The 26664-nt window shown below is 45.1% G+C and overlaps 1 pseudogene; it reads right to left on the bottom strand.

Moving 5' to 3' along the window:
* The window catches only part of LOC149371604 (uncharacterized), a 121621-nt pseudogene that overhangs the window by 58890 nt on the left and 36067 nt on the right, over positions 1-26664 (bottom strand).

The following is a 26664-nucleotide window of genomic DNA, read 5'->3' as shown; positions in this document are numbered from 1 at the left end:
AACCATTTCCATCACTTCTCTAACAGCGTTCATCAGGCAGGAATAGAACACGCATGTATAAAGAGAGAAGCAAGTGATGTTTAACAGAATGCACCCAAAAGCAACGCTGCTGGCGTTCCTAGCATCCATAGTAGGCAGCCAAAGCACTAAAAGTTATCAAGTGCCTTTCATAAGGTTTTACCGAACTGTCACAAAGGGCGACACTGGTTTTACTATGCGCAATTAAAAGACAGCAGGACAGGATCTATAATTCAGTTACCGTAAAGGGTGCAAAAGCTTCAATTATCCAGATCAAGCATTCGAAATAGTTTTGTGCTAGGATTTGAAATGGCGATGCTATATTCGATTCAAACCAGCTTGGGACGTTCACGGTATTTCGCAGGGCACAACAACAGGTACGCATCCTGACGACGACGTCATCTGCGGTGGCGGCAATTCCCCAACGAAGAAGAGCTTCAAAAAAAAAAAAAGAATCCGAATGCCATGGAAGTACAGACCGCGAGGCGTTGCTCGGCGGCACGACGATGATGAGCTTAAGTTTGCGACTGGCAGCCTCAGAATGCAGTTACATACTGTGCCGTGCTTTTTAAAGATACCTTTATTTGATAAACGCAGAAGAATGTTATGGCTGCTGGAAGTGGGACGCAAATCTCAGTAGTGAGCTAAGATAAGAATTTTAAGAAGCCGCGTAACCACCAGCACTGCTCCAATCAGCATGGATAGATCATACAGACCCTTTATTTGAGGATTTAATTGCAGTACGCGACAAATGAACAATGGTTATGGTGCTTGAATTCAGCGAAGCGTTTTCTCCCTGCTTTCTGGTCGCTACACTGCGCAAAGCCTCTTCTGTCGAAAAAAAAATATGCATCCTCCGTCCGAAGTCCAACTTCCCCAGTTCAGCATGCTTGTGTTGCCCAAAGCATCTTGGGCCTAATAAAGCCTGAAAGCCCCCTCCCCCACCCCCCTTCCACCTCTAGACAAAGCAGAAATATTTTTTGCGAAACAGCTAACTGACGCAGGTCGGTCGTAGCCTCCAGTGGGTTGCATTCCTTACTTATTGTTCGCTGTTCGCGAAAGCTGGCTTACCCCGCGGCATTCCTCAGCGCCTTTCTTTTTTAGCAGTGCCTCTGTAGGACAACGAAAAACACTCTGCCGTTGTGTACTGCCTCCGTCCTGAGCCACATGCGACGGCGAACACAATGGTGGGAGAGCAATGTCTGACGGGAAAAGCTATAAAGACAACCAAAGTGAGTCGCGTATATGGACTACCTGCGCCCATTTTAAGCGCAGAACGAAATATATAGAAAGACTAGGCAGTATCTCTGCTGCTCTTGAGTCTGTGTCTTCTTCCCTTGCAGTCTTCATTCATTCTCTATATTTGTTTCCATACTACACATGCGTGATATTGACAGGAAAGAACTGAATACTTTTACATGGGAAAGAGTGGGTGCGAGAGGGGGATTAGAGAGCTACGTCATGACTCTCATTCTAAGCACACAAGGAATATTGCTGCAAAGAGCTGTAAGCACTTCAGGTTGAAAAAGTAGTCAGTTAAGTAGGCTCAAGAAAAATGAAAGCGAACACTGGAGTTGGTACATCAGTTACCCTTCTTCAGTAGCGTGTCTTCTCTAGCTTGGAGGGGCTGCATGCTTCATTAGAATTAGGCGCAACATCGACAACGCATGCATGGCGATTGTGATAGTCTGTTAGTCTATTCATTGGTTTAATTAGATTGACAGTGAGAACAATTTTAACCAATTTTTGTTTTTTGTAAAACTTGAATCTGGGGTATTTTTTAGCTACTTTAATGCGAAACTATTATATGGCTCATCGGCAATGAAACCCGGCGTCGACCGCAAAATCAGTCAGGAAAAATCTGAGATGTCATCACCATGGTATCAAAGAAAACTAAAAATTTAAATAAGGTGCGGGGAATATAACCCAGGCTAAGGGATGAGCGCACTAATTATTGCTTTGACACCCCGCACTTTGCTCGCAATAACGGCCAGTCTTGATGACAACTGTGTTCTATTTTGAGTCTTCCAAAGTTTAAAAGCTCGGAATTCAGTGAAAGCAGAGTCTTCATCTTTAAAGTACGGCAGTCTATCATTTGGAGTCAACTTAAATTTTTACCATACTTCTTTATTGAGGTTCAGATCGCTCTTCCCTGGTAATCAAAAAAAAAAACTGAAAGTTCTAGAGCCCTGTAAAATCCTTCGAAGGAAGTTGGAGACGAGCTTGGACACTGCTATTGCCTTGTTACTAAACAATATAAAATGTTTCAGGCTCGTTAGTAAGCTAAAAGGAGAGGTTAGAAGTTAAATGGCGACATTTGCATTCAGAAATAATACATGATGTCACACACGGCGAAACTAGAACAAAGGTCCTTAACTTACTCAAAAGAAAAATTTATTGTTCTCGACAGCCGAGCGCACAGTTAACAGATCAGTGTCTGGGTGGAGGTAAAAAATAGAGATCACGTCCATAAGATGAAAACTAACCACGAACGGGCAAATAGAACCTTTTTGGTTGTAACGAATAAAGAAATCCATATGTTACTTATCCCTATCAGTCTATCTGCTGCTTTCTGGCGTACCTCCGGTTAGATGATTACGAGCGACTCAGGAAATACATCGTCCATAATTGAGCAGCATAGGTTGTGCAGTGGTAGAACCACTTCCAGCAGGAAGCATGCATCTAATATCAAAAAGGGTCTCTCAAAAAGGGATAAATAATGTTACGTGTAAACCCATTATATCTATGTAAACTATGTAAAACGGGGACGGGATGCGGCGCATTTCTGAACTAACGAATGCCCCAGACCTGTTTATAATTCCGTAATTTGCGTTGTACTTATTTTTGGCACAATGGAAGAAAATGATCGATACTTGGTTTGCTCTGTGGAAGTGTGCACCGTATTTACAAGGGAGTGAGCACTGTGGACATTAAGTGGCTGATATAGGGAACAACACCATCACCGCAGCATTTATATCGATAGGTCTCTCATTCGCCATTCATGAACGTTGTGGCGCCGATATCAATAGCAAGATACGTTTCTTTTTTATACATATAACAAATGGCCCAGGTGGTAGAAAGTTTTTATTTTTGCAGTTCTTCTGCTGCAAGCCAGGTAGGAAATACCTTGTGAACCCTTTTTACGCGGTAGGCAGCTTCTAGCATTTTCACGAATGCATTAAAAAACCTGGCGGCTTAAAATAGCCGTCATAAAGTGGCAAAAAAAGACGAGTCATTCAATGCGAGGAAAGCAGAGATGATAGCAGGAGCAGTTGTCACTTTTTGCCAAGATTTTTTTCTGTGCGAAAGCATTGAAATAGGCTAAATTCTACAAGCGGATACACAATGCCATGCACATGAGAGGGCAGATAGCCTCAATTTATGATTTGTATTATATCGTGAACATTAATAAAGTCCTGCTTTTAACTGACTGCTCGCCAAAACCGCTCATTTCTTTTGTGGAAAGTGTAATGTATTTTTCGAGATGTGAACTGCTAGTCGGAATACATAGAGGAACCCACCTGGAAACTTGGATTCATCACATTTTCTAGCTTGGTCCGGAGATTTTTACATACACCGGTCTTACCGAGGGACGAATGGCGAAGAGTATTGAGACGTGAGATGACCGTAAACATTGCAAATCTGAAGACTGACGCAAATATTTTATTCTAAACACAACCACTGGCATATAAAATGAAGCGCATTTATCTGGCATAGATTGAAATTTTTCGATCCTTCAGCTCATTTCACCCACATTTACGTTTTGCGTTTTGAATCAAGGTAACATATGTCACATGGAGTGTTTTCACTCCATGACTAGCCTTCGTCTTCGCTGCTGACAATATCTGCAGCGTAGAATGGAAAGTTTCTGACAAGCGCGGCTTTAAACTTACTGCGTAATTCCAAAGAAAAAAATTAGCTTTCGCAATACGCGTTGGCAAATATGGAAATAATCAGTCCTATAATGACGCGTTCACAAAATTGTGTTGGCATAGATATAGGCTATGGGCTAAAATGAGTCTTGTAAAAAAATGTCATACTTTTCCGATTGCATTTAAGGCTGATCACATTTTAGGCTGAGAGTCTAAAGCCATACCATAGCGCTTGTGTAAAGACATTCTTTAAATGACTCCCCATTTATGCCTTATTTATCAGCGCCCCAAATAAAAATTCACCTCCTATGCAGCATGGTTTTGTTGACTGTAGGCCTCCGTCGTCCATTCTTTTGTAGTCGTCTGCAGACTGTTGTCGCCAAGGTAGTCATTTTTTTTTGGGCTTTAGGTTCTTCGGGCTGAGAGGGTCTCTAATACGTAAGGCTGGATTAAACTAGTGAGGGGTGGTTCCGTTTACGCGTTGTTTTCGAAGCCATCCAGTGGATTGATTGACTGATTTGTGCCAAAAACCTACTTGTGCCTACCATTTTACGCGCTAGAAAGGCTTGTGCAAGTAGCCTGCAAAAAAAAGCTGCCTGCATAAATTGAGAAATATCTCGTGGAGCCAGGAAAGAAAACGAAACATGCCAAAAAAGAAACCTCCGTGAAGCACTAAGAACATAGGCCACAACATAAATTAAAAGAGGACAATAATATAAGATAGGTGCAGAATAATCTCTCCAGTTAATTTTGTTCTCTTTACTTGACGAGCGAGTGGTCTGAAAATCTTTTCTAGTGGGCCGCTTTTATAGTTTTTGCTGCGTAAACGTATATAAAATATTAAAATAGATTCCAGAGCACACAGAAAGATTCCTGCCACTGACGATGACGGTGAAACGTTTTGGTTTCTGCACGCTTGATTATAACAATGGTGACGTACACAATGGGGAGGTGGCGTGATTCATTTTGCCACCGAAAGCGTAGCGACCCAGGTTGAAAGGCATATCCATTTGTGGGTGTGCTGGGCAGATCATGACATGATGGCCAGTGATGGTTGCCGCCGGGATATGGGCGACAGATAGATCAGCTTCGATTACGGTCTACACTTCTTTCGTATACCTTATAAGTCAAGGCTTTTAAGCAAAGAGAAAATTTAAAGCTCTCTTCTAAACAACAAATAACATTGCATGTTTTTCTGATATTTAGCTGCTTCACTAAAAAGTGACAGCTGCTAAAACATTTCTTTATTCACTTTATGATTAGTACACCTTGAACGTTCTTCGTTACTTACATAATGCATTTCATGTCACCTCTCAGTTTTTCACGTTCCCCCGGTGCACTGGCCCTATTTACCACTTTGAGCTTAGATATGGGGGCAGAACACTGGCAAAGCACTTTCACAAACGAGGGCAAATTCATATTCCAAGAGCCGCAAGCTTTCTCAGCCTACAGAAGAAATTTTCTTGTCTAACCGCGAGACAGGACTTTGTATCAACAGCAGAAGTTTAGAACCACTTGTTCACTTCCCATCTTATGCAAACGCGGATCGTTAGCGATTGCTAGTGATAAATCCAGCAACAAAACTCCCCGTTTGGAAAATGTTTGAATGTTCGAAGCCATTACACATAATACTTTATCTTCAAAGTTCTTCCGCCTCACCACTTCAGTCCAGTTGCCCTTATTACCATCGGCAGAATGCAAGACATCTACGCAGCAAACGGACGGACCGGTCAGCTTTCTTACTCTGGGCTGCTTCCACGTTTTTCGATAAGGCCACTGAATATGTTGAAGACTTTAATGCTGCCCATTTGTAAGATATAAATAAAGCTGCTAAGAAATTCAGTTGACAAGTAAATATAGTCAGCTGAAATGAATTATGCCTGTGTACCAAAAATGCAATCTCTGGGTAACGCATTTGGGGCCAGCAGCACGGTGCACAATCATCGGTCTATTCTATCGCCCCTATCAGAAGAGTGGTTTAGATAAAAGAACCGAGCAAGAGAGTAATATCGTGATCCCCACAAATGTCACAAGGCGCTGAACACTTTAGAGTGGTAGTCCTGGACGTGGAAACTGCATCTGGAGAGAAGGAGGGCACGCAGCCGGGCTAGTTGGGGTTGCATGTCGTGATGAAGGCAGCGCAAAAACTACACGGACGCAAAGAAAAGGCACAGATGACGTTCATCAGCGCTACTGCGGACTGTTCACACAAGTTGTCATAGGGAGTGTAGATAAAGGAAGAGCAAAGTATACGGAGAGAGAGGCAGTTGAGGCGCCTATATTACGCACTCAAGGTTATTAACGAAACCTATTAAACTAAACGGCAGGAAGCTTCCCATGTACAAAGATTTCAGTGCATGCTACAAAGCCCTGGGTGTCATGGAGGTCAAGCTAGAGCCCTCCATCACATTGCGCCACCTACCAAAAAGTTTTGCTTTCCTCTCAAAATTCTGACCATCCCAACCGAAGTACATCACAGCTTGAAGTATAGTGTTATACCTTCGATTATTGCGTTTAAAACAAAATATGTACACAAAACTTCGATACGTTCAGCATGCTGAAGCTTCTGGCATTGCCGACATAGTGTACATAAAAGGAGCTAAGGTGGTGCTTTGTAATGAGACAGAAGGCAAAAATTTACTGCAACGAATCACGTGGCACATGTTCTTCCGGTCTACCTCCATTCTGTTTTAGCCAAGTTTTTCTAGTTTGTGATGCCAGTTTAATGTACCCCACTTTATCGAATCGCTCATCTTTCTACTCCTGGACTGACGAGAACTTTAGCATAAATAGAAAAATGAGCGAGCACCTTGTCTACGTCGGAAATGCTGTGCGAGATGAAACGAGAATAAGAAAGTACTAAACACACTAAACATTTCTTATCCTTCACCGGCTAGTCAAGTGGTCTCGAAACGGGAGAACATCACGCATTAGGATCCCCACTGTGGCATTTCAGTCCTTACCGTCAGCGCACTCGCTTACATCATGTCTATCCTTCTCGGTCAACGATGAGTTGAGGCCACTTTCGCAATTCGCTTTCCAAGCCTTTAGAGTAAGTGCGGAGAGAAACTCGGGAAAGTTCCACATGAAAAGCAGGAGTTTTACTTTTAGCGCCCGCTGCAGCTGGTGGTTCTCAGTGCTAGCTTCCTCTCAAACGAGGACACTGAGGCTCAATGGGTGTAGGCGAGAGGGCTGCGTATAAGTGGAAATGGTTCCTACCATATCAGACATCATGAAACTTAGCTGCAAGCAATGTTCTTTCAATGCATCATTTAATTTTTGGGCGAAAAATCAATCAGTATCCGACGTCCTTCATTGCTTTTTCATTAGGTCATTCGATTACCCAACGCAGTCATTAGAAAAGTGAAGCACAGGGAAGAATTATTTCGGTTAGTTCTTCCTAATCTTCACTAACAAACTGCCGCTTGGACGTAGCAGCATTGAGATATTTTAGCCTATACACCATCGTGTAATCGATTCAGGGGGCATCATGTTGTAGCGCCCGGCGACGCTATAAAGCGCCGGCGCTGAGATCGGCGTTCCAGCGCGCTAGAGGAAAATAAAGACGGACAGCGCGTGCTCGTGGCGCACGCCCGGCACGTTCAGTCCGGAACTAGAAGTCTGCCACGCTGGTCGTCTCTGTCTGGTGCTCAGCTGCGACCCCGCTAAATCCTCAACAGTGGTGACCCGGCGAACCGTGCCTTCTATCTCAGCGGCGTTCCAGCATGGCGTACTGGCAGCACCCAAGTTTCGACCCGCCGCTCCCGGCGTTCCGGCCTGCAGGCGTCGGCGGGTGGTTCGCTCAACTGGAGGCTGCGATGTACCTGAACGGCATCACCATCCAGCCGTTCAAACACGAAGTCCTTTGCGACATATCCTCCCACCCGACCTCCTGCGTCGGCTCACCTACTCTGCTTTCGGCGGCCGGCCATACGATGAGCTGCGTGCGGCCGTCTTGGCGTACTTCGGCGCCTACTACGTTCCGCCGCCGCTCTACGACGCAGCGGACCCGTTTTCGCCGCCGCCAGCCTCTGGCCCTGCACCGGCCTCGCTCGCGCCCACGCAGCCTTCATCAGAACCCAGCCCGCCTCAGCAGCCCCTCGCCGCAGCGCCGCCACTCCCGTCCAGCGTCTCCAGCCCGGCTGTCTCTCTCGACGCCACACCAGGTGGGATCCGCACGAGCTCCGCCTCGCGTCCTGCTCCCACTACTATCCGACCCGCGTCTCTGGCTCTGCCTCCTTGCGCTTCAGTGGCGTTGTCGCCAGAGCCTCCTGCAGCCAAAGACGACTCTGCGGCAGCAGCCGTGCCGAGGCTTCCGGCATCTCCATCTACCTCGTCACTACCGCCAACAGCTCTGCAGGCCTCTTCTGTGAGGTTGAAGCCGTCGCCCGCTGATGCTAAAGAGCCCTCGACAACGACCAAACCTGCTTGTCACACTCCCAGCCCCTCAGAAGGTCCGCAGAGCACTACTCGTCATCAAGCAGATGAGAAAGCCAACCCGATGACAGCAGTAACAAGCACGGCGATCGCCTCCAGCCCCACTTCGCCTGAAACAGTTCCTGACCCAGTGTCAGCGCTTGCTCTCAAGCCCGACCATGCCCACACGCGCATCAGCACTGGCCAGTCGCTCCGGACGGCCACTCCCGCTTTACCCCAGCACCTGGAATTGCACCCAGCAACTTCCTCCGTCATCACCACAGCTGTCACCGTTGTCTCGTCGGTCACACCTGTGCCAACCCTAGTGGCCGGACCGCACTGCTCGCGCCCTACATCAGGGGCACCTGAGCCATGTAAGCCAGCCATTTCCACCTATTTGGACGACTTGCAGCTGGCGCTACAGCAGCGACACGACACCACGCTAAAGACCACATCTGTCCACGGAGCCGTTTCGACCGCTCCCTTGCTTGTGACGGCGTACTCTGTGTGCCAGCTTCCCGCCGACATCAGCTGCAACGGTCCAGCACCACTGACACTTGTGCCAGCGGGCAGCACTACAGTCGGTGATGGCCCCACCATGGCCTCCATTGCCCTAATATGCTTTGTCAGCTCGGCACCCTGCATCATTCGCCCATTGCGCAGCAGCCAGGCTCGTCCACCTGAATCCGCGCCCTCCACCCGACGGCTCTTCCCGGACCCTGACATGAACTTACCGGACCCTCCCTCCATCGCGTGACCTCCATCTGTCCCCCTCGGCGCGTACATTTCGCCGTTCCGTCTAGGCGGGGGGCCCTGTAGCGCCCGGCGACGCTATAAAGCGCCGGCGCTGAGATCGGCGTTACAGCGCGCGCTAGAGGAAAATAAAGACGGACAGCGCGTGCTCGTGGCGCACGCCCGGCACGGGCAGTCCGGAACTAGAAGTCTGCCACGCTGGTCGTCTCTGCCTGGTGCTCCGCTGCGACCCCGCAAATCTTCAACAATGTATAGAAAAGCAGGCTTAACGACAAAGGTAGTAAAATAGGTTGAGACAGTGGGTACGGGCTTTAGCGGTCGAAGAGAAACAAAAGGCCAATGGTGGCTAAACACTCCAAGATAATTTTTAGGATATAGCTAAAGGGATGTGATTAGGTGGTGGTGGTGGTAAACCTTCAGATAGAGATGGGGTTTTTTAAAAGAGAATATATGTCCAGTCAAGCCCACAAAAAACTGGTATGTTGTGACGGAAGAATATTGTAAACGAACTAAAAGCATTCCCTTGCAGCAAATGACAAAAGAAGAAAGAAAGCTGCCAGAAGAAGTGGTTGTGCGGATTAAAAAAATTCAAAACAGATTTCTATGCCCGTTGCGTATTTTCTTGTGCCATTCAGAATCTGCCTCATCTGCCCGGCTTGCTTCTTAGTTTTTCCTTAGTGTCGTTAAAAGACGATGTTTAGTTCCCTTTCTCGAGGCTCATGTCTCTAAAAATTTCCTAAACGATGGAGAAGCTACAGGTGAGGCCGACTTCACTTTATAACTACATCTGATGATATTGTATTCCAGACTTTACTTTCATTACTATTACTTTACTATTACTTTCATAAAATTTTAACCTTGTATGCCCAATAGTACAGCACAGCAGGAATATTTTTCAGCTGCTGAATTTGCGCCCATCTCTGTTATTTTGTTTTACTTTTCAGCGCAATAAAAGAAGCAGCGGTATGGAGAAAGCTGTAAAGAGCCTAAATAGAATAGATTGCGAGATAAAGCACTACGCAAGGGCTATTTCGGCATTTCTCGAATGATTTTAATGAGGCTGGTATAATATCGCAACTTTTTGTTTTGAGAAACTGAAACTAATTATGCAAGTGCTAATTGCGATTTCTCTGTGCAATCTAGGCATTGAGTGTTCTTACCTTCTTGTGCAAGAAGACGAAGTTCAACAGCCAAAAACTGACGACATTCATTGGGCAGTTAGATGTGATCAGTTCTAAGCTTTGTGTCTTTTTTGTTTTGTACCACTCTGTCAGTCATCAGTACGTGTATCTGCCGGCGATATCCTCACGTGTACCTACACTGCTCCGTGCTGTGCCTCCATTGATTAAAAAACAATGCGGCTTTCACTATGGTGTTTATGATTTGGCTGTACAGGGCCCGGCTGCCTATTTTTCACTATAAAATAGAAAATATCAAATGCGCCCCAGCAGCGACAAACATGGGTAACGATCTTGTCACCACGGGTTGTTATGTGAAATAGCTTTTCGACCGCAGCCTCGAGGCTCCATTTTTAGAGGACGCACATGTCCTGCGGGACCAACTCCATTTCAGACGAGAATTACGGACATATCGGGTATCATTTTATATAGGTCAGCCTGTCTGACATAAACTGTCATACAAATGGCCTTCCAGTCACCTAACCTAATGCTAAAGTTTGCGCGTTTATTTCTTTTACACCCTTTCTTACCAGCCACAAATACGATTCTTCTGCGTGGGTTGCTTCGTCTGTTAGGATGGCTGTAATGAGGGACACGTGCCGTGTATTTGTCGAGCGCAGGGGCAGAAGCGGGAACCTTCATGCGATGCGCCTCCTTCTATAGCCCACGTCAGTGAACCGTGACCTTTCCAGTAAAGCGTTGCGCTTTTTATGCGGCCTCGTACATATGGTGCTGGCTGCGTTGCGCGTCTTTGCATGAATTTTCAGCCAGGGCGTCTCGGACTTAAAAAAAAAAAAACATTCTTACTTGGTTCGCATCAAATTACTCTGGAACGAGTGATTTCTGCTTGTTTGCAAGAAGAATTTTTTTTTTATTCTTTCTTGCTTTTACTCCCGATCTGAATCTACACTGACGCCAAAGGGTGAAGATGTCTTCTGCAAATGACGCCTTGGCACTGCCGTCAAAAAACCATTGCCTTTCACCCAGCCACACGTGGCGTAAACATTGCTTTCCATCTTTACCGCTCCCGGCATCCATTTGGTCTTCTATATTTCATGGCAGTAACTGGATAGCAGACGCCTGTACAGCAAACCATCCAAGAAGGAGGTGGTTCCTTAGAAAGAAGCAAAGTTGCTATATTTGGTTCAGAAGCCTGAAGGGGAAGACTATTCATGAAAGGCATAGACTTGGCTTCGTGTTTACGCGTCTAGTATTGATTACCAGCCTGAACGCTCAACTACTAAGACGCATCCGGCTCAGGGACGCTGCTTATTTCGTAAATGTCAAACTGTTTGACGTCATGTGCAGTACAATTTGGCATTCGAAATACGTAAAGCAATCAAAATCTTTCTGAGCGTTTTACTTTTACCCGCTTTTTGACCTATCACAACTTCGATTTTCTCGTGTGGCTCACTTCGCCAACAAGAATGACTGGATTGAGGGACGCATGCCGCGCGTGCGTCGAGTCCACGAGCTGAAGCGGGCACCTGATTGCGGGTGACCTTTATCTGTAACCCACATTATTCAATCTTCAATTTTCTAGGACGTGTTGGAGCATCTTACGAGGAAAAGCGAGGTTGCATCGCTCTAATGCGTGCATACGATTTATCATTTACCCAGCAAAGAAAAATCTTTGTTGTGCACTTTGTTATTGATTATATTTTTTCTGTGTTTTCTTTACTGTATCCCTCCGGAATGCATTTTATCCTTTTCACTCTCACACATACTTAACTAACTGAATCAACGGATACATGACGTCACTCTAAGGTAGTTTGCTGGCATAATTAATATATCACATAGCCTAGTTTTGGTGTTTCAGCCGCCGCGTTGGCTCAGTGGTTATGGTGCTCGGCTGCTGACCCGAAAGACGCATGTTCAATCCCGGCCGCGGCAGTCGAATTTCGATGGAGGCGAGATTCGCGAGGCCCGTGTACTGTGCGATGTCAGTGCACGTAAAGAACCCCAGGTGGTAGAAATTTCTGGAGCCCTTCACTATGGCATCCCCCATAGCCTGAATTGGTTTGGGACGCCAAACCCCATAAACCAAACCTATTTTGATATTTCAGGAGACCGGCAAACGCGATGGGAGTGGCGCGTGTAAAACAACGAGCATTTTATGGCTGAGCTTGCCTTGGGCTCTATTACTCTGAAATGAAAGGATATTTTGTAGCGCTTATCCACACATTCTACTTTTCGCACAGCGGCTGAGGGCAATAGCGATGGAGACCTACAAAGTGACTAGGTGCGTCTTGTTCAAAAATGTTGCAGCGTCCCATGACATACGTTTCAGGTTAAGTCTCCTAGGCATTCCTGTTTTGCCAAAAGCTCTTAGGTGGCACCTTAGCGGTAAAGCCTTCAAAAAAGGATTACAATTGCATATATGAGCGCATCGATTACTCAGTGGTCAAGCTAAAAGAGGCGGCCGCAAATTTATCTTTGGGCTTTGTTTTGGCGCAGCATCACAGAATTACCGAAGTGGCCACCTCCATGTCAATGCAGACGCGTCAAGAGAGGCACTCACCGACGCCGCCTTGATTTCGGCAGAGAAATTTAAAAGAGATGATTTCTTACCATGAGCCGCGCATGCTATAACCGCCAGCTAGGCGTAAGCACATACGTTCCCGATGCTTGCTGAGCTGGTCTTCATTTCCTGAAGCTCCGCAGCGACCTCGCGATTCCCAACATTACCATTCAACTTTTGGGCACCGTTGACGTCCCGTCCTGTTCTGTAACACCTCTAATACAGAATTGCCGTAAAATGTTTTTTTTTTTCAGCATAAAGGCAGGGCGCTAAAAAGGATCCGCATTCGCATGGAGGGAAGAAAGCTCTCCAATCGGTTGCCGTCTAAATGAAACAGCCGCGAACGTATGAATGACTCGATGAATGAAAGAAGAACCGCGGTTATGGATTCAGCGACCGTTTATTAATGGGCTCACATATCTTTGCCTCCTTGAAAAATGAGCACCTTTCAGAAAACGCACATTGGCACATTTTTTTTTTTTTGGCACCGAGACGTTCGCCATCGAAACAGCACCTTCTTTCCTTTGTGGTTGCAACCTTTTTCAAGTATTAATGAAAAGAATTTCTCCCATGGAGAGCCTGCTGTGAATCGAGCTTCTAGAAAAAATAGCACTGCATTCATACGTAGAAAATTAATAATGCATTGCCAAGCGAAAGAGAGCGGCGGGTAACGGGAATCCGCAGTAGGTTTATTACTTAAATTCAACCCATTTATTTATTATAAAAAGCGCGCACTTGGAGATGCACTGTGTGCAACCCGGGGGAGGGGAGGGGAATATTTTCGCGAATGTTTGGAATATGGTGAGTGCTTTCATAAAGAGAAAAGTAACGGACGATTTAGCGTGGTTGGGCCAAACGCTAAATAAATGCGCTATTACTTGGGTTTTCACTTTCGTGTTGAGGCTCAGTTTTCGAGTCAAGTAGGCCTCAAAGGAGGGCGCTCAAGCGGGCTAGTTGGTTAATCGTTCCAGAAAGGTTAAACCTGTGCAAAAGATGAGGATAAGGGCAACGAGGAACACACAAAACACCAGAGAGAACACGCACTGTCCACAGCTTCTGTCTACAACTTCCGTCCACAACTTCCGCCAGCAGCAGCACCCGGCCACATTTTCCAATGATGCCTCTCAGGAGAGAAGAACTGCTTTCACGACACTACCGACACGGGAGCGTTAATGTGTTAACACCCATAAGTGCTGAATTGGCCATTCTTTCCTTTGCCTCAAAGATCGTCGCCAAATCCTCATTCCACTTCTGGCACAGTGCCGTTGGGCTACACGCTACGGCCCTGTGTTGGCAGATGATGCAACTAGTGGGGCCGTGAGACTCTGGTTGTTCTTTACAACCAGCGTTTCACGACTAATCTATTTTTGAAATGCCAGCTGCAACGCTGGGGAGTTTTCGCCTAGTCCCGTGAGCCGGTTGTGCTGGCGTCACAAGATCACATAAGTAAGGTGGCCCTCCTACCACCCACCTTTTCAAGGTCGCAAAGGGGCCGTACAGACAACAGAAAAGTAGGTGAGTGGAGGTGCTAGTGCTCTAAAACATGTGCTCTAAAAAAAAGCCAGAACGCATCTGGAAACCGTTATTGGGGTGAAAATCAGAGATTTATTGAAGCATTGGGCTAAATATACAATCATCCAAATGTGAATTTAAAGGGCGAGGTGCAGTCTTTGTGAAAAGTAATCAGGCTGCATGGTTTGCTTCTAACTCGTACAGTGGAGCCCTTAAAGCCTCCCTGAAGCTGAAATGGTCGTTAAAGGTAAGGACTAGGAGTCTTCTTGCCTTCCAACACCTTTTGATCTTTAGGAAAATCTGAATTGCTCCACTATACAAGCTAGAAGAAAACATTGCAGCCTGGTTACTTTTGACAAAGACGGTACACACAGATACGGTTAGATTGCTCGCGTAGGCAGTGTTCACTATATAGAATGATTTGTTGGGTACCGTATTACTGAGCTGAAATAAAACAACCAAAACAGGCACTGTCTACTAACTACTACTGTCTACTAATCAGGTAAACTACTCTTTTACAAGCCTGCCCATATCTACGGTTAGTCCCTAGACCATTATTTAAGAAACAATCGATAGAACAGGTTAATGCCTGAGCTCAAAAGCTCCTCGATGCTTACAAGTATGCCAGTGAAAACAAAAATCTAGAAACTTATCGAGAGCCGGTGTTTTAGACACGAGCCTATTTATAGCGATTACGCTGTCGTTCGCCATGGCCAAAAGCTTTTCCTCTCAACCAGACGTGGGGTGCCAAATAGAGCTTTTCCTAAATTTTTTTTCAAAGGTCAAGCGCCATTCCTAAAGGGTCCTCGGGGCCACCCTAATTCTCTCACCGCTTTAGTGGGGCACCGGGCACCATTACCACATTTTCCCGTGGGGACGTACGATCCTGCTAATAAGGGCTACTCAAGGTTGTCTCGTCCTTTCTGCGCTGACGATAATGTCTGGTGGAGAGTTCAGGACAGCACCACCCCAAGAGATTTCTATATGCGTTGAAGACCGTCGACTATAGTTTCCGCTTCCTTTTCTTCACCCCTTTTTACTTAGTTCTTTAGCGTTTAACATAGAAGTGCTCAAGAAGGAGGGGAAGAAGCAAATGTTAATGGTGGCATTAGCTATTGTGCCAGGGTGAACGCTGGACATGGCGGAGATAAAGAAATACGTTTAAGTAGCCCACTTTATTTAAAATATACCTCAAAAGCCGCAGGTATGTGTTACTACATGAGGGATTATATACTTAAAATATAATAAACATTTCACATTTCTGTCACATTTTCTATGCACAACGAAATTCTAGGTGTACTTCGCTGATCCATAGCCGTATATGCATTACAAAATTACACTGGAAACTAGAAGTTTTATTTCTGCCTGTGTCTGGGCGAAGCTTTTACAAGCGATAGATTTCTTTAGAGAAAGGCATCAAGTTAGGCTAAAGCATCAGGAACACTGGTGCAATTGGACTAAAGAAACCTCTAAGTGTGGCATTTCCTCTTGGTGACATCTCGTATTTGAAAAAAGGCACTGGCTCTAATCTAACGCCTCATGGCAAATAATGTAAATGTATGCCTCGTTTATGCGAAACTGTTGTTCTTGATAGAAGTAGAGACAGCGTAGCCCGGGAGTTAAAGGAAGCCTTCTTTATAAAATAAAGGGCTTGAAATGTGTCAGTGACGCGTCAACATTATTGTATGGGAGTAATTTTGCCTTTTTGGAACAACACTGCTAAATTTTTATTGTTGACTACGCCTGTTTGAATCACTTGGTGTGACTGTTTCATCGTTTTTATTGCTAAGGTCTGTGCACTTATTTTTAGCTATACCTTGTCACATTCAGTCAGTTTGTATTGTTTCCACAATTTCATTTCATCGGTTTTTGTCAGTTTTACCCTTCCTTCTAGCTATTCATGTTTTATCGGTTTTTATTGCTCTTTACACCATGTGGCATTGACTGTTTATAGTGATCAAGTACTTGTACTTTTTCTTTCATTTTTTTGCTGCTCCTTTTGATATTCAATCGACTTTTAACTTTATCACCATGTTATAATTTTTTATCGCGTCTATGGCCATTTCCACCACGTGACGTTGACTGCATCTGATTACCTATGCCACTGCCTTCCTTTATATTGCACGATTTTAGCTCAAGAAATTTCAGTTGCCAGTTCACCGCTCTTTCCTGTTCACCCTTCTTCGTTTCGCCTTTGGGGTTCTTCTTTCGCGCCGTTTAACTTATGTTGCATTAATTCGTGGTTGAGTCGCTTATTTTCTTTTTATTGGCTGGTGAAAAGGGTGAGCATGTGAGTTTAGAATCACATGCAAATTCAACTGCTTTCATCATGCATGACAGCCTTCGTTTCCTTAGAAGCAGGAAGGAGAGACTATGGAACCACACAACTGAATAATTGAAAAACAATATTTGGTAGCTGCCGTGAATAAATTGTAGAATTTGTTGAATAATCAAGCAGCTAAGCGCTGGGTAGCATTGCCAGCGCGCCATTATCGTAGGCCGACGCGATACATTATCGGAAGTTGGAAGCCATACATTTCAGTTATAAGCAAACAGTGATGTAAGAGCACATTTTTTCTAACTCGTTATCGAAAAGGCGAAGAGAATCTATGTGCGGGGCGTTCATATCTCTATTGTTTGCCAAAACCTTAACTAATGCCTCTGTCTATAGAGTTCGCCACATCTGAGCGAACACATTTAATCTAAAACCGCTATCATCGTAATGAGACAAAGGTTTCAAAAACCAAAGTACCGTGGACTTATACTAGAAGTGGGCTCATGCGTTTCGAAGGTGGTAACTTATCAGATGGATGTTCAAAGCTATTTTAACTCAGAACGAGCAATAAAAAGCGCAGAAATCTTAGTTTGAGGTATTCGTTGCAAGGGGACCACACAGCTACAAACAGCAGTCTTGGCCGCCATTTACTGCATAGTTTAAAAACCAATTTTCTCCGCTGCCTCTAGAGCACTGCGAGATCGGATGTATATTTATCGCCGCTCGTATTTGGCACTACGTTAATCAGAAGCGGAGTAGTGTGGAGAGTGCCGTGACCTTGACCTATCACGCCCTGACCTGTCACACCCTGACTTGTCACACCCTGAACTATAGGTGGACATATCACCACTGAAAAAAAATGGCGTGGCTCAGCTCGGCTGGGCCAGGTTAAGCAGAGCGAAAGCCAACCGAACCAGTTGTCGATGTGGACGCAGGAACTACGGTAGCATCCGCTGCTATTGTCCGTTTCAGATACTCTTGTTCCCTCTGCCGCTGCTCCGCTAGACGCACCTCCCGTTTTTCGCCGCTCCATCAACTATACAGACGAGCCCGCTTTCGCGTCTTATCACTAGCCAACGGGGCTTCGTGACGCTGTCTGTGGTAGGGATCGCTAGAAGCAGTCGGATGCCTCCAATGCTCAGTCGAACAACTCGTCCCGGTGAGCGGTTGGAGGTGTCTAGACGGCGAGCACTAGCTTTTATTCAGCAAGCGCGAATCACGTGGTTAGTCACATGACACAACTGAGGAGAGCGAGCGGTCGGAGTGGCGGTCGGCGCAGCGGTGCAATGCGCGGTAACAGCTGCGACAAGTCACGTGGTATGACGAGACAGCCACAGTTCCGGCGACCGTCCAGTTAGAGGTAATATCTAGGCCTGATTTGACCTTCAGCTATTCATGCGAGAAGTGGAGCTTTTCCCTCTAAAAAGAAGTAAAAAACGAATGAACAACAAAAGTCATGAAGTAGCTGAAAAACGAACGTCATCGTTGTCGGAAACATCGAGCCGTCGGCGGTCAAGGCTGCTCTAAGCTCAAGAACAATAAAACAGGAATTACTTTTTCAGGCCTAACAACACCTCAGCTGCACCATTATGAATTATAGACCCCTAGAAGGCAAGGATGCTTCGAGGTGTGTTCGATGTTGATGTCTTCAGAGTATGTCGTTGTTTTTTGTATTTTTGAATGGTGTCTGCTTTGAGAACTAAATTGAATGCACAGAGGCAGTGTAAGTGCCACCTCGTAGTGTTCGCTATGATCAGCAAGCGGTCGTTGCGTCACATGAGACAAGGTAACCGTATGAATATTTCACAGCGCACTATGTTAAAACAGGGCTAAAAGAGCTCACCTTTTCGACACGCCTGTGAGCTGCGGTCAGCAAGTGTGGCTCAACATTCCACAAAGCGGAGTGAGTAGAAACACTCCTATTGATAACAACATGGAAGTCTAATGCATACAAATACAAATATATTGCAGCAGTTAATTCATGCTTTTTTACATCGTATACATTTATTGAATACTGAATAAAGCGCAGTTTACAACATACTCATTGTTTCCTCGATATGTCCACGTAAAGTGCGAGTCACAGGGGCTCGGCCCAGGTCCATGCGAATTCCGGAGTTTTGCAAGGACAAGGCGACAACACAAAAATCGTGCATTACATTTATTTTGGGTTTTCAGTTGAACTCGGTGCATTGAAGGTTAAGACCTCTCGAGAACTACATAATAATGTTCTATAACCTCTTCAGCTCCTTCCGCTAAGGTGATGTCACTAGACGAGCGCTAGTGCAACCGCTTCCACCATACGTTCCTTAGGTGGCACATCGAGAGCTTTATACATCCACCTTGAACATTCTGTGTCGAAAAAAAGGTCTACTCTCACTGCGCTGACCTGCATTAAAGGAGAAAAAAGCTGCCCTCCTTTTCGAAGGATGCTGGTTGTCGATTTCGCTTGGTAGTACAAAGTGCGATGCACGACTCGCCCGCACGCGGAGTTGTGCCTATGCCCGATTACAAAGCAGGCTGAGAGAAGCACTCCACGTCATTTATCTAGACTCCCAAGGAAAAAATACCGTGCAATGCAACGGGTGGCAAAGAAGCTTTTATATTGACCATGCAAGAACTTGCTCCGTTTACTGACATCCAAATAAAACAGATAAATTTTAAAACAGAAGAGCCAAAAGACCAGGTACCAGCACGATGGAAATAAACGCGAACGACACGTCGTCTACGCGCTCCGCTATTTGAAGTTCTATTGTGGGCGCTTTTACCTGGGTGCTGAGAAAAAGACGTTAGAGTCGTCGTAGAATGCATCACGGAACACTGCAGCATCTTTTTGCTACCACCGAAGTAAAAGTTTGTTTGAAAAAAGTGCGGAAAGAGGAGCGAATAGGCACCGCTCTGTTCGCGTTTTTCTCCACTGTGATAATACATTTGACCTGACTTTCATTCTTATCTTCACTGGCTTCCGTGAACCATTCACTAGTGAAAACCGCATGGAAATTTGTCGAGAACTCCTGTCGACCTTCCAATGTTTTATTCAATAGCGATAAAATAAATAAAATATTTTAGTTGGCAGCTATTTAGGTCGGCCTGTGATTTGCCTGCATTTTCGCACCTTGCACATCGTAATAAAAGATATTTCACAGAGCCTCTTCATTTCATTGAATAAATGTAAGTCAACCTATTTGTGACACGTATCCTCATATCTGAACAGGGCAGCAGGACGGCTTAAAAGTAAGGCAACTTCTCTCTATTGCATTAAGAGGAGGTTTAGAGGTTCAGCGGAGAGTTTGGTACCAGTCGAGTAAATAAAAACAAAAATGAACCGTAGTCAGCGTATACTTCAAATACTGATAGAATCAAACATTATACGCTCAAATAGTCGGCACAAAAAGTAAGAGGGCAAATTCTCGGGTACCCCATTAAGCACCCTGACGAGTGCTATAAAATCTACGCTTCATATACCTACGTTTCGAGTGCCCAAGTAGGAGCCCCGGACGTTCACATTTCGAGGCTTGTTATTTTGACGGTTCTTTCATTCATACTGATATTGTTCACAAAAGGGCATAAATCTTTTCTAAAGCAGAAGATGCGCCTTTGCCAAAGGCACAGGATCAGTATCGTTCGAATTATCCGAGATGCAAGCACAGAACTCGTGCACGAAACGCCATGCCCCTAAGCGAACACCGTTCGTTCTGGCGGAAGACCGAACGACGCGTGTAGGAAACCTTTTGGCATGTGATGCTACAGAAATCGCGGGCTCCCCATTGCTTCTCTCTTCTGACGACACGAGCCATTCACCCCTCGCATGTGTCCCTTCCTTTGACGCTCATCTCGTGAGGAGCGGTGAGAGCGGACGGACAGCTGTGGAGAAAGCGCTGTTCCGTCGCCCACGTTGCTTCCCCATTATACGAGGACGCAGCCCACTTCCGATAGTGGCGGACTACCAACTTCGCCATTAGTATCGCAGCTTCTCTGGCAGCTCTATTCGGTCTTTTCTTTAACAGTTCTTTTTTTTGTCTGTTGTTTGGTCGCCACTGCCCACCCTTTGCGACGCGGGAGTGATTCCTGTACATGTGGTACTGCTGACGATAGTAGTCCTCATCAGAGCAGGAAAAGAAAGATCAAAACTTGTGGTATGAACCCACGTTCTCCTGATATGATCAATCGCACCGTGTAGTGTGAAACGTACACCGGATGTTGGGTACTTATTACAGTTGCGGCCTGTTAGGGCTTTAGACAATCGAATAAATTGTACGCGGACTGCACACCAGGGCCTAGCGGTACTGAAATCCACGCTTGTGTGTGGCAATATTTAGAAATGTAGTTTTCAAGCGTCGCTGATGATAAAATTGACGTGAGAAATCTCAGGATCTCAACGCTATCGTTTTTTTGGTTCCTCTTTTACATTAGACAGAAAATAAAAAATACATCTTTATGCATTAATTGCCTTATAAACAGACACCCTTTCATCGACGTGGTCACGAAGTAAACTACGGCTTAGAAAGTTCAGTCGTTTCCAAAAATACACAGTCCGCGGCTCCGCCAAGGCACTCCTATCTCCGTGGGGCGTGCGCTGCGAGGGTGCACGGTGTGACAAACTGCGCCCCCACTCTCGTGAGGCCGCGTGAAGCAGTTGGCAAATTTAATGCCAAGCGTTCGTCTCTTTCGCCGCCGACGCTGTCTACAAGGAAGGGCGCCTAGATGCTCCCGCGCCTTTACGCGCTCCGTGGAGGGCTCACATCAGGTTGCTTAGAAGCGCACAAAAATAATCGATACAGGGAAAGGCGCTGTCGCTGTGACGCGCTCTCTAGTCGCGCTATAGCTGGAAGCCTAGAACCGCTTACAGTAAAGCCACCTATCTGTGAAGGAGTGCGGACCTGTTTATCTTCTCAGATGGTCGCGTTGTAAGTGTTGTTATTGAAGAAGCGCGGTTTATATTTTCTACGTTGACTGCATATCAAGCGCCTGTTGCACCCCCCTCTGCTTATATGTGAAATGTAATGTATGAAATATAAAGACCTGGGGAGCAGCTAAATAGCAGATTTGGAAAAAAGGCATGTTGGCTGTGTTCTACGAAATATAAATTGAAGGTGATATATATCATTTATGAGCTCCTGCATCGCGATGTATCGCAATAATAGCAATGTTCTGGAATCAGAAGGTCCTAGTAGTGTACAGTAATCACACGACAACACATACGAATCTCACACGAAATTCAACACTCTAGTTTTGAGACGGGGGAAAGGTGCATGAGCGCAGTTCATGGTCGTTCACTTTTACTGGCATCAGAGAAATGCCGTCAGCTAGTCAGCTGTAATGATAATTCATTTTAGTGTATTTTTTCAAGAAAACAACCTTGTTTTGTAGAAAAACAAATTCTGTTGTAATATTGGTGTCTTAGCTATGTTCGAGGCAGTATATGTCGTTTTACCATCAGTTGGCTACAGGCGATCGTTTCAAGATAGTTTTCTTGGTACCGGAATAGTCATGAAACATCAGAAAATTGTGTTATTTAGCTAACAGGCACTTTGTTTATATTTTTAGGTGGAGCCGAAGGCATTTATTGTGATAAATGTTCCCCGCGGAGATGATAAAGGGCAGCTGTCTTAGCGATAGCGACAGCGATTCGGTCAAAAATCCTGGCCTTGAGGTTCTCTAAATTATACGTTCAAATATGCCCACCGTGGTGTGTACAGGGGGTTGGTTAGTCAACGTAAACAATATAAACAATATACAAAGCGCTCATCTCAAAAGAAAAGCAGGGCTCCGCCACTTCACGGAGTGATGGCTTGACGTTTCGAGGGACTAGGATGACGTCACAGCACGACTGAACCGCACGAAAAAGTGACTTCACCGGGCCCTGACGTAATTTTTAAAATTTCTGAGCGCCCTGTTCCACGCGCCGTGTGTCGTGCGGCTCCCACGGCGCTCTTAAAAACGCCCTATCATCCACGGGTCCTCCTTCATAACCAGCGTTAGCGGCGAAACAGAACAACGTTGCACATGAAATTTATCCAGCCCTTCAAGAGCCCGCGTGAGAGAGAGGGAGAAGTTAGTCGTCATTTGGTGCACCATGGCAGCGCGCGCCCAATGAAGATAGCAGCGCCGCGGTGCGGCCCAGTAGTCGCTCCGGCCACCGGAGCCGTGGGCAGTGTACTTCTGAAATCGCCTGTGCATCAAAGTGCAGAGAACACCGTACAGCCGGGCTTACTCCCTTACGAACTCCCACGAAAGAAATTAGAACAATTTACAAAGACAGCGAGAAAGAAGTGGCCGTAAAACATCTTACCTGGGTGGTCCTCAATGGTACTTGCGCTATTGCCAGGCACGAGGTTACCGTGACCATTAAACTCCGATGGCCGCAACTTAAACTTGTGAGCAGCCTCGACTTCATTGTAGCTAGTAAACATGCAAGCCTTGGAGATGTCAGTTAGCGCGAAATAAGCGACGTGCACAATTTCTAGGCGAGGTTAACTCAATGGGAGCACATCGAGTGTTGCTACCCTAGAGCCAATTGCTGTGCACAAAAACTGGGCATTTCGAGAAAACTTCGCACCTTATAATAGCGTGCTCTCTGCATTCTGTTCAGAGAACAACTCCAATAACCGTAGATAGGATTCAATACACTTTCGTACTCACTGAAGCGGCTCTTCGTGGTGTTGCAATAATCGTTCTTTTAGCAAATGACCCCATTAACTGGCAGCGCAAATCCAGCGGGTGTACCCAGTTAAATGAAAACTAGTTTGCCGAAACGACAGCGCGTCGTAGGCGCGTGAGACCAACAAAGTGCTGTTGAGGGCAGCGTGGCATTGCCTGGAGCATTCTCTTCGTTTTGTGTATAGTTTCATTATAAAACTGAACTTTAAATATTGGCCAAACACACTTGTCAGTTGGGAAGGTGTTGTCATGTCGAAAAGAAGTAGACTGAAATATTTCGAACGTGTTGTCATTGAGAACATCTTTTTACTGGCCAAAAAACAAAACCGCGAGAAACTGAAAAATAGTTCGCGATAGCTCTACTACAAACCCACGCCCTGTCGTTTGCAGTAGCCGCAACAGTCTGAAGTCAACGGTTTACCAGCAGGCAGGCTGGGAAAAAAATCTAATTGCATAAATGATACCTTGATGTCAACATTTCAATGTGGTGTTTTGATGATGGTCAGTAACTGTCTGATTTGAATGTTTATCAGAATCATTTTTACTTATTGTCTAAATGCTCGAACGGAAATATTGCCGAAGATTGACTCGCACAATCTTCAGCAGCCCTAAGTTGGTTTCTCCGGCTACGACACTGTGTTTCTTCAAGAAACTTGACTACATTTATAACCAATAAATCAACAACCTTACAGTACCTAAAGGCGTTACCGTTAATTTGCTTTGCAATTAGCGCGCGTAAATTCTTTTACGGTGTTGAATTCCACAGGTTGCTATCTTAAGAATCCAAAGCACTCGCTCACATTTTATTTGCGCTCTAGTAACTGCAGTTTCCGCATTGAGTAAATAGTGCCCAATCTTGTGTCTGTATAATTTGTTTCCGTTTTGCCGAATCTGCATGGTGTATTGCCTCATTATTCGTGGTCACGTTTAGACTTACTAAGTCGTGCTGTGAACACCAGACCATACATATATGCGTCTTCACTTATCGCAGTTTTGCAGGCTTTCGTGCCGAAGCGCTAAAAAAACAACCAAAAGCTTGTTTAGTAGTGTTTTTGTAATGGCCGGTTTCCCAAGCTACAAGAGCTAGCTACGTTTTATCCTCAATTTATTTTTTCCTACAAATGATAGAAAGCAAGGCATATTTACGCAGAAAATGTGACGGGGACCATCCGTGGCTCTATGAGGGACCCACAGCTTTTCGGTTGTTTACCCGATGCGTGTGCTTTCCGGAAGCGAAGCTGCCATCTTGTTTGCTCTCGGACATTCGGCGCTTGCAGTTTTGGAAACATCAATGCGTGGTTCAGGCCAAGACTGATATGGCCTCCTAGTCGCCATCCTAATAACATATCGAAGCGATCAGCTTGTGCGATTTGTTCATTGCCTTCATTTTTTTCAGCCCTGAATATTTTATACCGAAAACAATAAGGACGCGAATCATGCTTATGGGCTCTGGAAATTGAGAAGCGCAACTCTGTTAGGCTCTATGTAGCCCCAGTGCGGAAGCCGAGGTGATTACTAATGCAACATGTGCACCGATCGTTGATGATTGTAGAGCCGGGCATGCTGAATAAGGAAGGCATTAAGATAATGCAGGAGCATAATTTCAGGCCTGCGCTGAAACATCAGATATTGGTAGTAAATTTTTTCAAGTCTGGTATCGAGGTTGGAAAGCTAATCGATGCAAGGATTCTACGATATATAGACATTAAATGGGATGGATATGAATGTGGAGGCACCTCATTGCTCTCTTACGCAGAAGTCAAGGGCGCACCAGATGACCTTGAACAGCTCAGTCAGGCTTCTTTTGTCCTCTGCGTGTTTCTCCTAAGAACACCTATGTCGAAAAATTTTAGGTGATTAATAAAACGTATGTCAACCTTCAGTTGAAGCCAGTGGTCGCAAAAGACAATTTTTTTGTCTCCTGCTTAAAGGTCTTCGCATGTTACGGAAGCGTTACACCATCGCGTATTAATTTCACTTTTGTATCCAGCCGGAACGGGTTAGAAAAAAGAGAGAACATTGTATGCAAGAAAATTACACAACAAATGTCAGCGTCATAGAGTCACAAAACTGCGAAAATTTGTGCGAGTTGTTTGGCGTCCATAATTTTGGAGAATCACAATAACGAAAAGCACTGAAACAAAGTACAGGACGAGTGCTAGCTGTCATTTCGTTTTCTCTATGTTCCATTATTTTAATGCTTCACCAAAATTGATAGTCGTGACTGCTGTGAGGAACAGCAGCTAACATGTGCTATCATTACGCAGGGACAGCGGGAACTGGAATATTATCCTACTCTTTAGTAAAATTAACGCCTATTGTGTAGTAGAGTTACATCTCCGAAAACAAAATTTATTTATAAATCGTGTAACAAGCTTGAAAAAAAAACACACCATTTTAAAAAAAAGCTTTTTGTGTCCTAATACTGCAATGAGCGTCTACTACACGTCTGTTAGTGGAGACCAAACACATTGCAAATGACCGCTTGTACTTAAAAGTGAGAAGAAGGCAACAGAACTCTTTCCATGTCTGAAGGAGTGGCATGATTTTATTGTCGTCTCAATTTAATATTAGCAATAAAGACTATGCTAGCTAGCAGTGGACCGTAGCATATGCAATTCAAATGCCTGTCAGCAGTTGCGACAAAATCGATGCCTCTGTGCAGCGGCGCAGCCAGCTTGTTCATGAGGGAGCGATGACCATGAAACCACATCGTTTGCTACGTTGCTGAGTGCTTCTATTTTATTGAATTTTAGTCTTTTTTATTCTTGTATGTTTTACAGCTCGTTGTTAATTCACCAATTCCCACGTTCTTATAAGGCAGTCACAAATACGGGATGAGAAGAATCAAATGCAATATAAAGAATTGTGTCATAGTGGCGTTAAATTTGGTACGTCACTTGTATCCTTCATATGCAAAGAGAAAAAAAACTGCGCTACAAAGGGAGCATCATTGTTATTCGTTTCTACCTCTACACACGACTAGAAAGCTGTACTGATAATTTAATTGCTACTAGGTACAGGAATCTATGAGCCCTAAACAACCTGAAAGGGCGCTGCTTTTTCAGCTAAAGCTCGAAAGGCAGTGAGTGGTAAGAATTTCTGCATCATTTTCTGCGCAAGCACGATGATAGTCGCTAGGCGTTGCTTGTCTGTGCAGGAAAATGCAGAAAAGTGCACTTTTAATTTTCTTGTGGATTCACTTCACACGATCATCATCGATGCCACTGATTTTCGGTTCTCCTCAAAGCGCTCGTGGATCTTTACCAATCCGCATTCCCGACGGTCGTTTTCTAAACACAAACAGCGATTTCTTAAGTGTCCCTTTGTTATTTATTTTCACTATCGAGAAAAATCGGTCAGCTGAAAGAAAATTGTCATCATATAGAAACAAGGGCAAGTTCTTTGTAAGATTTAAAAAGCAGCGCTTTTTACCAAAGGAGACCTCCATAACGCCGCCCA

The sequence above is a fragment of the Amblyomma mixtum genome, chromosome 1, assembly GCF_055824585.1.
Source record: "Amblyomma mixtum isolate Tamu chromosome 1, ASM5582458v1, whole genome shotgun sequence".
Classification (NCBI taxonomy): Eukaryota; Metazoa; Arthropoda; class Arachnida; order Ixodida; family Ixodidae; genus Amblyomma; species Amblyomma mixtum.
The sequence above is the reverse complement of the archived record's forward strand: the minus strand, read 5'-3'. Positions and strand labels throughout refer to the sequence as shown.